Genomic DNA, 8,957 nt, shown 5'->3' with positions numbered 1-8,957 from the left:
TCCGGTTCGTTTCCTGGATCACCATTCATTCAGCCGTCCCGCTTTCCACCACGCTCACGCTCCCTCTCCGGATCAATTTCCTCATCTCCTCCCATCAATACTCATCTTCCTGGACCGTCATTATTGCTCTGGATATCACCCCGGCTCACTCCCCCTCCATTTCCCTTCCGAACTTCCGCATCGTAAGTCCCATCTCCAAACAATTCCCTCAGATCTACAATTCCCAATACTCACCTCTGTTTTCCTCTAGACGACACTTCCTGTTTACTTTCCCATCCGCTGGACTCCAGTGCGCCCTTAGTTTTCTCTTGTTTGAAATAAATATTCTTATTTTTTCTTTACACTCGCCTCCGTCTCTGATTCTGCATGTCTTGGGTTAGATATCTACCTCAGAACATGACAGGTCCTAGTGCTCAACCAGTGTCTATTTTATATGGCGTATACTGTTTTAGGATGGTAAAAAGTGCAGGGGGGCAAAATTTACTTTGGAAAAGTGGGCTGGGGGGTGGGGGGAATGGACATGTCCCCCATGTCCCACCCCAAAACCACGTCCATGCTTTGTTCTCACATTTAGCCTTGAGAGGTGTTGAGCATTACATCACCTTTGTGTGTGAACTGGGTGTGCTTGTAGTGAGTTGTTTTCGCTGTGTGGAAGCATGCCACACACTGTAGGACCGCATGTGCGGTCTCATGTTTTGAAATTCATCTAAAAATATTAAAATCCTACATGGTGTACCAAGCCTGACGTGAAATGACACCTGTCAGCACTGAATGAAACAATTGTGAAGTTTTAAACTCACAGCTAAAACTGCTTATCAGGGCAATGCTGCGTTATCCCGTTAGCCTTTAGCTCTGTAGGCTAAACGCTACAAAACTGCAATCCAGATGTAAACTCTTCAGGACAAATAACTTTACTTTACTGTTCTTTTGCAGAATTCAAATTTCTCTTAGAAGTTATATCAAGCTGTTTGCGTATCCGTAATCCTGATAGCTAGAGGATGATACTACAAGCTGATTTTCTGCAGGCTGTCAAGTCTTTCATAATTTGATTGATTTCAGAAAACACTGAAAAAGCAGCATGAGATCAGAAATCCTGTTTGAATAGAATAGAATAGAATAGAACAACTTTATTGTCTGACACCAAGCGGTTACAGAAATTTGTCTTTCAACAGGGTTCTTCATCACCTACCTCATCATTCACACTTTCATAGAACAGTAAATACAGTAAAATATCATAAAAAACTAAAAACACAGGTAAAAGCTTAAAAGCCATAAATCCAAGGATGCAACTATATGCCTAAAACACATAAAGTCATTAGTGGTTTTTTGAAGTTCTGTGTCTTCTGCACCTTGAGTGTTACATGGCCAAAGCCTGGCAACATGTCAGTCCTCATTGTTTTTCACTGATGTGACAAAAAACCTTCAGCTGTAAGATCATAACAAATGTGTCTCGTTAAAACCGTCTTCCATAATTACAGTCACCACTACAAACAGCCGGAGCTGGGCTTGCAGGGGCGGGGACGGAGACATGGTTAGCTCATTTCTAGATGACAGGCAACAACTTTGGCATTTTCATTCCCATTGTTTTGGTTAATTGGTTTCATTTATGAGAGCTTCATGTGTGAGCTACAAGCATTTAAAAGAGGAAAATGTTTTCATCTTTGAAATTTTATGGATAAATTGGACTAGATGTAATTGTATCTTATTACACCTGAAATCACACTTTTTACTCTGTTGACAACAATCATTTCATCAGCCAAGAAATAAAACACTTCCCTGCAGAAAATTCATGATGCATGACAGCTTTAAGTCGTTTCTATCCACATCAAAGCGTGTGCAGACTCCAATTCATTCATGTTGCTCATGATTCTTAGGAGAAAAGAGAAAACGTGTGCAGGCTTGTGTTTTTCCATTTTAGAATATCTTTTTGAAAGCTTGACAGCTTTACTTTTCAGGTACTTGTCTCATTTGTAATTTGGAGCCAAGGTAAATGTTGTACCTACAGGTACAAGTAGAGTTGTCTACTGTGACCTCGACCAAACCTCCTGAACTTTGTGTTTCAGACCTCATACCGGTGCATGGTTGCGATTCTTTTTTTCTGTTTTGCTGCTAAATGATAAAATTATTTCAAAGTAAAAAAAATGCAGCAAGGAAATTAATAGCACGGGTCTCAAAGTTTAATGAATATTTTGACATATTTAGTGTAATAAAATAGATAACTTATTGTACAGCTTTTTTAGGGGAAGTCATACATATAATAATAATAATGCATTGAACTTATATAGCGCTTTTCTAGACACCCAAAGACACTTTCACACACTCTCACATTCACACACTGCTAGTGATGGTAAGCTACTTATAGCCACAGCCGCCCTGGGGAGGTCTGACAGAGGCGAGGCTGCCATTTGGCGCCGTCGGCCCCTCTGACCACCACTAACACAGGCAAGTTGGGTGAAGTGTCTTGCCCAAGGACACAACAGCAGGATACCCGTGGCGGGAGCTGGAATTGAACCCATGACCCTCCGATCATGAGGCAATCCGCTCTACCACCTGAGCTACTGCTGCCCCAATATGTCATATGTTCACATGACCTATGTAATACTAATTCATAGTTGAACTCTAAAGGAACCAAACAGCCTTCTGTTGGATAACTTCAGTACAAGGTTAAAGCTCCGCCCCTTTCTTGTATTTTGAATAATCACAAACCTCATTCATCTTTAAAAGGAAACTAGGCAGTTGTGGTTTGTTCTTAGCACCCCCTACTGTCTGTGTAATAGAAGCAAAAACAAAACTTATCTCCTCGCTGTGCGTTTGTCTTGTAACACCTTAATCTGTCAGCTGAAACGTCTCCCCAGCCTTCCTTAGTGTCTACAGCGGCGATGATAACTAAATCAAACAAATCAGCTGTGTTCATCATATAAAGCCTGGTTTATGCTTCTCCGTCAGCTCCGCAAGGGACAGACACGCACGGATTGACGGAAGCGTTTTGCTCTCATACTTCTCCGTCTCCTGGGGAGTGTTGCAAAGCAATTGCCCGGCAGGACAACAGAGGGCGTAGCGCTGTTCTGTGGTATCCTGTCATGTATCGGTCCAAGATCGTGTGTTTATATTGTGTTTTTTGTGTATATAAGAGACTTTTAACACGGACATATTTGTCTCTCATTCCCCCACCGCTTCATGCGCTCCCCACCTCTAAACCCACGTTTCCTGTCATTTCCGTCCACAAATAAAACGCTTGCTGCGCATCTTTTCACTCCTCCAGTCACGGGGGGATAAAACGTTCATATTTTTAGAGTTTTTTCGCGAGGTATTCTTCAAGCTTCTCCGTGTCTGCCGCTAGTTATCCTCGGCTCTCTTTGCAATGGCGGTGCTGTAAACAACAGCGGCGTCCTGACCAATCACAAGCTTGCGTAATCCGTCTCGTTCGACAGATGTTTAAAAAAGTGGGCTCGACTCCGTACGTACTTGCGTGCCTGCCGGAGCCCTAAGCAAGGACGGATAATTGCGTTGCGTGTCTCCGCACTGACGCAGACGGAGAAGCATAAATCAGGCTTAAGTCATGCAGGAAACGTACTGAAGCAGATCAGCCGCCAATCTGAAGTTGCAAGTGGAATATTCTGGCCACATGGGGAAATAGAGGCTGGGGGGCCCTTCATTAATAGAATAGAATAGAATAGAATAGAATAGAATAGAATAGAATAGCCTTTATTATTGTTGCACAGGGTAGCGAAATTGGAATGCCACTCTCTTTGGTGCAAAATGTTAAGCTAGGGCACACCGGAGGCGGAAGCGCCACGCCGTCATTTTAAATAGAAACCATTATAGTTAATGAGAGAGGGCACATGGGGAGCGCTGTGTCCCCGAAGCACCACGCCAGTTCTATCTCAAGCATTGTGGAGTACTTTGCAACAGACGTTACGACGCGGAACGGCTTTACAGCACAAACCCAGCTGCAGTTTTGATAATTTTAAAGTACCATTGATCTTAAAATATTCTAATAAATAGCGTACTTACCCAGTTTTAATGAATATGAGTCTCACAAAACACGACGGTAAGTCTGATCACGTTAGTGTCACTCCCCGCTTTCTGTTCTCAAGTCCCGCGTGATGTTGTGACTATCGCGCAACTTTCCAATACGAGCTCAGCCGCGTGACACGTACTGTGTGACTAATTAACTTCTCAAAAGCTCCGGCGCGACGTGGCGTGATGCAGCACGGCGGTTCCGTCTCTGGTGTGCCCCAGGCCTAAAAGAATACAAGAAAATCATACAAATGTAAAATCAACAGTAAAATCTAGTGATGCACCGATATGAAAAATTTGTGCCGATACGATATCAGATATTAATATCTCTGTTATGGCCGATAACCGATATTTACCGATACCGATATACTGACATTAATGCTTCTAAAATCAGCAGATTTTGTATAAAATGAATATTATTAAAGATGATTTTACTTTATTAGGTACACACAACACTCACATTTACGCTTCTGAGACTATTGCAATCACTGTCACATGACTAAACAAATACACACCACCCCCCTCATCCTCGGAAACAGTTAAAAATTGGAAACAAGATGGAAAAAATATCAGTTGTTAATATCGGCACAGGTTTATTTATCGGACCAATAATGATATGTCGAAAAATGACTAACATCTGCCGATACCGATATTGATGCTGAGATATTGTCCATCCCTACTAAAATCAACAGTAACTGCAACAGGGATCCTGTAAAGGGTCATTTTAGCACATACTGGCTCAAGAAAATGACTTTTTTTTTTAAAGTTGCAAAGTATTCCTTTAAACTGATTTACCTTCAGTGGCTTTGTAGGGAGCCGGTGCGATCATCAGGTGAGATGCCACGGACACCCTGGACAGATCTCCAGTCCATCACACAGACAAACAGAGACAAACAAGTTACATCTAAAGACAATTTAGAGTCTCCGGTCAGCCTGACCTCCACGAGTTTGGTCTGTAAGAGGAAGCTGGAGTACCCAGAGAAAACTCACGCATCCACACAGAAATGCCATAGCTGGGATTTGAACCTGCAAACCTCTTGCTATGCTAGGCAACAGTGCTAGCAGCAACTGGGACCCCGTACAGGCTGAAGTATACTACCAGGTATATAATCAATACTCAAGAGCTGGGACGATTGTTGCTATGTAGCTTTTAGATTAGTTCCCACATTCAGTCCGTCCACAATATGCTTCCTCCCTAACCTCATTTGGTTCCTTCAACTACAGGTGCTGGCCAGTAAATTAGAATATCATCAAAAGGTTGAAAATATTTCAGTAATTCCATTCAAAACGTGAAACTTGTACATTATATTCATGCAATGCACACAGACCAATGTATTTCCGATGTTTATTACGTTTAATTTTGATATTTATAGGTGACAACCAATGAAAACATCAAATCTGGTATCTCAGAAAATTAGAATATTCTAAAGGCCAATGAAAAAAATGTTTGTTTCTCTAATGTTGGCCAACTGAAAAGAATGAACATGAAAAGAATGTGCATGTATAGCACTCAATACTTAGTCGGGGCTCCTTTTGCCTCAATAACTGCAGTAATGCGGCGTGGCATGGACTCGATCAGTCTGTGGCACTGCTCAGGTGTTATGAGAGCCCAGGTTGCTCTGATAGTCGTCTTCAGCTCCTCTGCATTGTTGGGTCTAGCGTATTGCATCCTCCGCTTCACAATACCCCATAGATTTTCTATGGGGTTAAGGTCAGGCGAGTTTGCTGGCCAATCAAGGACAGGGATACCATGGTCCTTGAACCAGGTGCTGGTGGTTTTGGCACTGTGTGCAGGTGCCAGGTCCTGTTGAAAGGTGAAGTCTGCATCCCCATAAAGTTGGTCAGCAGCAGGAAGCATGAAGTGCTCTAAAACTTCCTGGTAGACGGCTGCATTGACCCTGGACCTCAGGAAACAGAGTGGGCCAACACCGGCAGATGACATGGCACCCCACACCATCACTGACGGTGGAAACTTTACACTGGACCTCATGCAACGTGGATTCTGTGCTTCTCCGCTCTTCCTCCAGACTCTGGGTCCTTGATTTCCAAAGGAAATGCAGAACTTGCTTTCATCAGAAAACATAACTTTGGACCACTCAGCATCAGTCCAGTCCTTTTTGTCCTTGGCCCAGGCGAGACGCTTCTTGCGCTGTTTCTTGTTCAAGAGTGGCTTGACACACGGAATGCGACACCTGAATCCCATGTCTTTCATGAGTCTCCTCGTGGTGGTTCTTGAAGCGCTGACTCCAGCTGCAGTCCACTCTTTGTGGATCTCCCCCACATTTTTGAATGGGTTTGTCGTCACAATTCTCTGCAGGGTGCGGTTATCCCTAGAGCTTGTACACTTTTTTCTACCACATTTTTTCCGTCCCTTCGCCTGTCTGTTAATGTGCTTGGACACAGAGCTCTGCGAACAGCCAGCTTCTTTAGCAATCACCTTTTGTGTCTTGCCCTCCTTGTGCAAGGTGTCAATGATTGTCTTTTGGACAGCTGTTAAGTCAGAAGTCTTCCCCATGATTGTGGTGCCTTCAAAACAAGACTGAGGGACCTTTTAAAGGCCTTTGCAGGTGTTTTGAGTAAATCAGCTGATTAGAGTGGCAGCAGGTGTCTTCTATATTCAGCCTTTTCAGAATATTCTAATTTTTTGAGATACCAAATTTGGAGTTTTCATTAGTTGTCACTTATGAATATCAAATTTAAATGTAATGAACATTGGAAATACATTGGTCTGTGTGCATTGCATGAATATAATGTACAAGTTTCACGTTTTGAATGGAATTACTGAAATATTTTCAACCTTTTGATGATATTCTAATTTACTGGCCAGCACCTGTAAATGCTACATGTAACCTTCTCTCTAACATGACTGAGACATTAAACAGTTTTGATGTCAATTTATTGTAAAATTCAGCACAAAAATACCCAAAATAAAGACTACGCATGTCTACAACACTGTTAGACTCTCTTTTAAACAGTTATCAGCAAAACAAAGTTGATTTGGAGCAAACTCGCTCTTTTCAGATGGCAACAAAAGGCTTTGGTCTTGGCTGTGCTCAGACTAGCCGTTAGCCCATCAGTCTGTGCGCTACACAGCAGTGAAAGTGTGAGAATTTCTGCGGATTCCTCAAAATGAACAAGTCAAGAATGTAACCAGCTCAACAGAAACCCTGGAGGACATTTATGAAGGAAGCAGAGTGTGTGCAGATGTTGGCTCAGCTTCAGTGCTGTTTAAACAGGATGACTCTGCAGCACTTTGAACTAAAGGATCTTGTCGAACACCAGAGTTTTGCCACATAGCAGAACTTAACTCCTTGTTGCTCCCTAGCTAAATCCCGTGCCTCTTGGAGGATCTGCGCTTCGAGGACACTCCACTACTTTTTCACAATTGTTGGCACGTTCATTCAAATCGTACAAGGCAGTACACGCATCAGCGTCTTACTGAGTTTTAATTTAGCTCTTAGCCCTCTGATTTATGCATGCTTGGCATCCGTTGTTTTGGCTGGCTTCCTTTTACAAGAGGGAATCTGTGCTTGCAATTTTTTCCAACGCCGTGCGCCAAAAACCATGAGCAGGAGCTGGAAACGAGTGCAGATAGGTGAGAGTGACTCATTAAACACCGGCGTTTTTCCCCTCAGCCGCATGGCAGACATCATTTAGTCACGTCTCTAGTGCTTATGTAGGTCAAATCTTTTAAATAAGTATGTATATTTGTCTCTTCTGACTTGCAGCAAATTTCTCCATGTTACTTACATTTGCCATGACAAAATCTGGTGTTGGCGGGAGTCACTTGTGGTGGAATAGAAAATATGGTGTGTTGCTGTGGCGTTTGATGCCAGACATGCTTTAACAATCTGCTGCTGACAGAGCTGGGTTCATTTTTTTAAACGCTACTCAAACTTTGAATAAAACACAAACAGGAAACTATCAAAGTTTTTAATCCTTGACAAAAAAATAAAACGCTACAACATGACAAACTGAAACAGAGCAGAGTTCCTCGTTTGTGTTTCAGATGGCTGTCCAAGTGAAAACCGAATGTCTGACTTCAAACCCTTTTTAAAACAACATTTTTGTACACTGCATAAAAGTCAAATGCATGCCAGGATTCACTGTTTTCTGCTTATTTAATTTGCTCTAATTAAAACTCCCCTTTCTCACTTTTTAAAACTATGATTAAAGTGAAGCTGTTCTGTAATTTTATTTCTATACAAACACCAAAAGAGCAATGTTTTGACGTGCGATCTGTGGAAAATTATTGGTTGTCACAAATTGAAAGCGCAAAAAAATAAAAAAAATTGTACACACTTTGGAATATGAATAGTTCAGCTTGCATGTTTACGCGCCTCTAACATAATGAATACAGAGATGTAGAATAGGGAGATAGAAGCTTGTTTTTAAGGCCTATTTCCTAACTGACCATCTGAGATCCTGCACAACAGTCGTTTACAGTTAAAGGAGTGAAACACCTATACATGAAAACTAGCATACATAGACTTTCCCATGTTGTCTCACAATGGGAAAGGCAGTCAGGAGAGAGCAGAGCGCGTCTGGGTTAGTAGAAGCGAGTCTGAGTGGGAGATGATGTTTTGCTCCTAACTGATCAAAGTTTGAACCGTGGTCATAAACAACATGAGACGCCATCTGTGTCGCTCTACATTACCCTTCAGTGAGACTCTCGTACAGATCAGGATGCCAGGTTCACAACCTTCCACTGGTACTGGAGCCGATGAAACAGCGTCGACAGCACGACAAACCAGTCTTTGGATAGTCTCCAGGTAAAAAGCGACAGGTGTTTCACAGCGTCAAAGGGACCCCCCTTTGGGTCAGCGAGTTCAGCTTTTATTCTGAAGGAACCATTGTTTTGTTGATAACGACGACAGGATTTCCCAGCTTTCTAGCTTAAAAAGAAAAGTACATACTTCACTTAGCATGCGATGGAC

Source organism: Nothobranchius furzeri, chromosome 6, assembly GCF_043380555.1.
Source record: "Nothobranchius furzeri strain GRZ-AD chromosome 6, NfurGRZ-RIMD1, whole genome shotgun sequence".
In the NCBI taxonomy this organism is placed as follows: Eukaryota; Metazoa; Chordata; class Actinopteri; order Cyprinodontiformes; family Nothobranchiidae; genus Nothobranchius; species Nothobranchius furzeri.
This window is presented reverse-complemented; position numbering follows the sequence as displayed.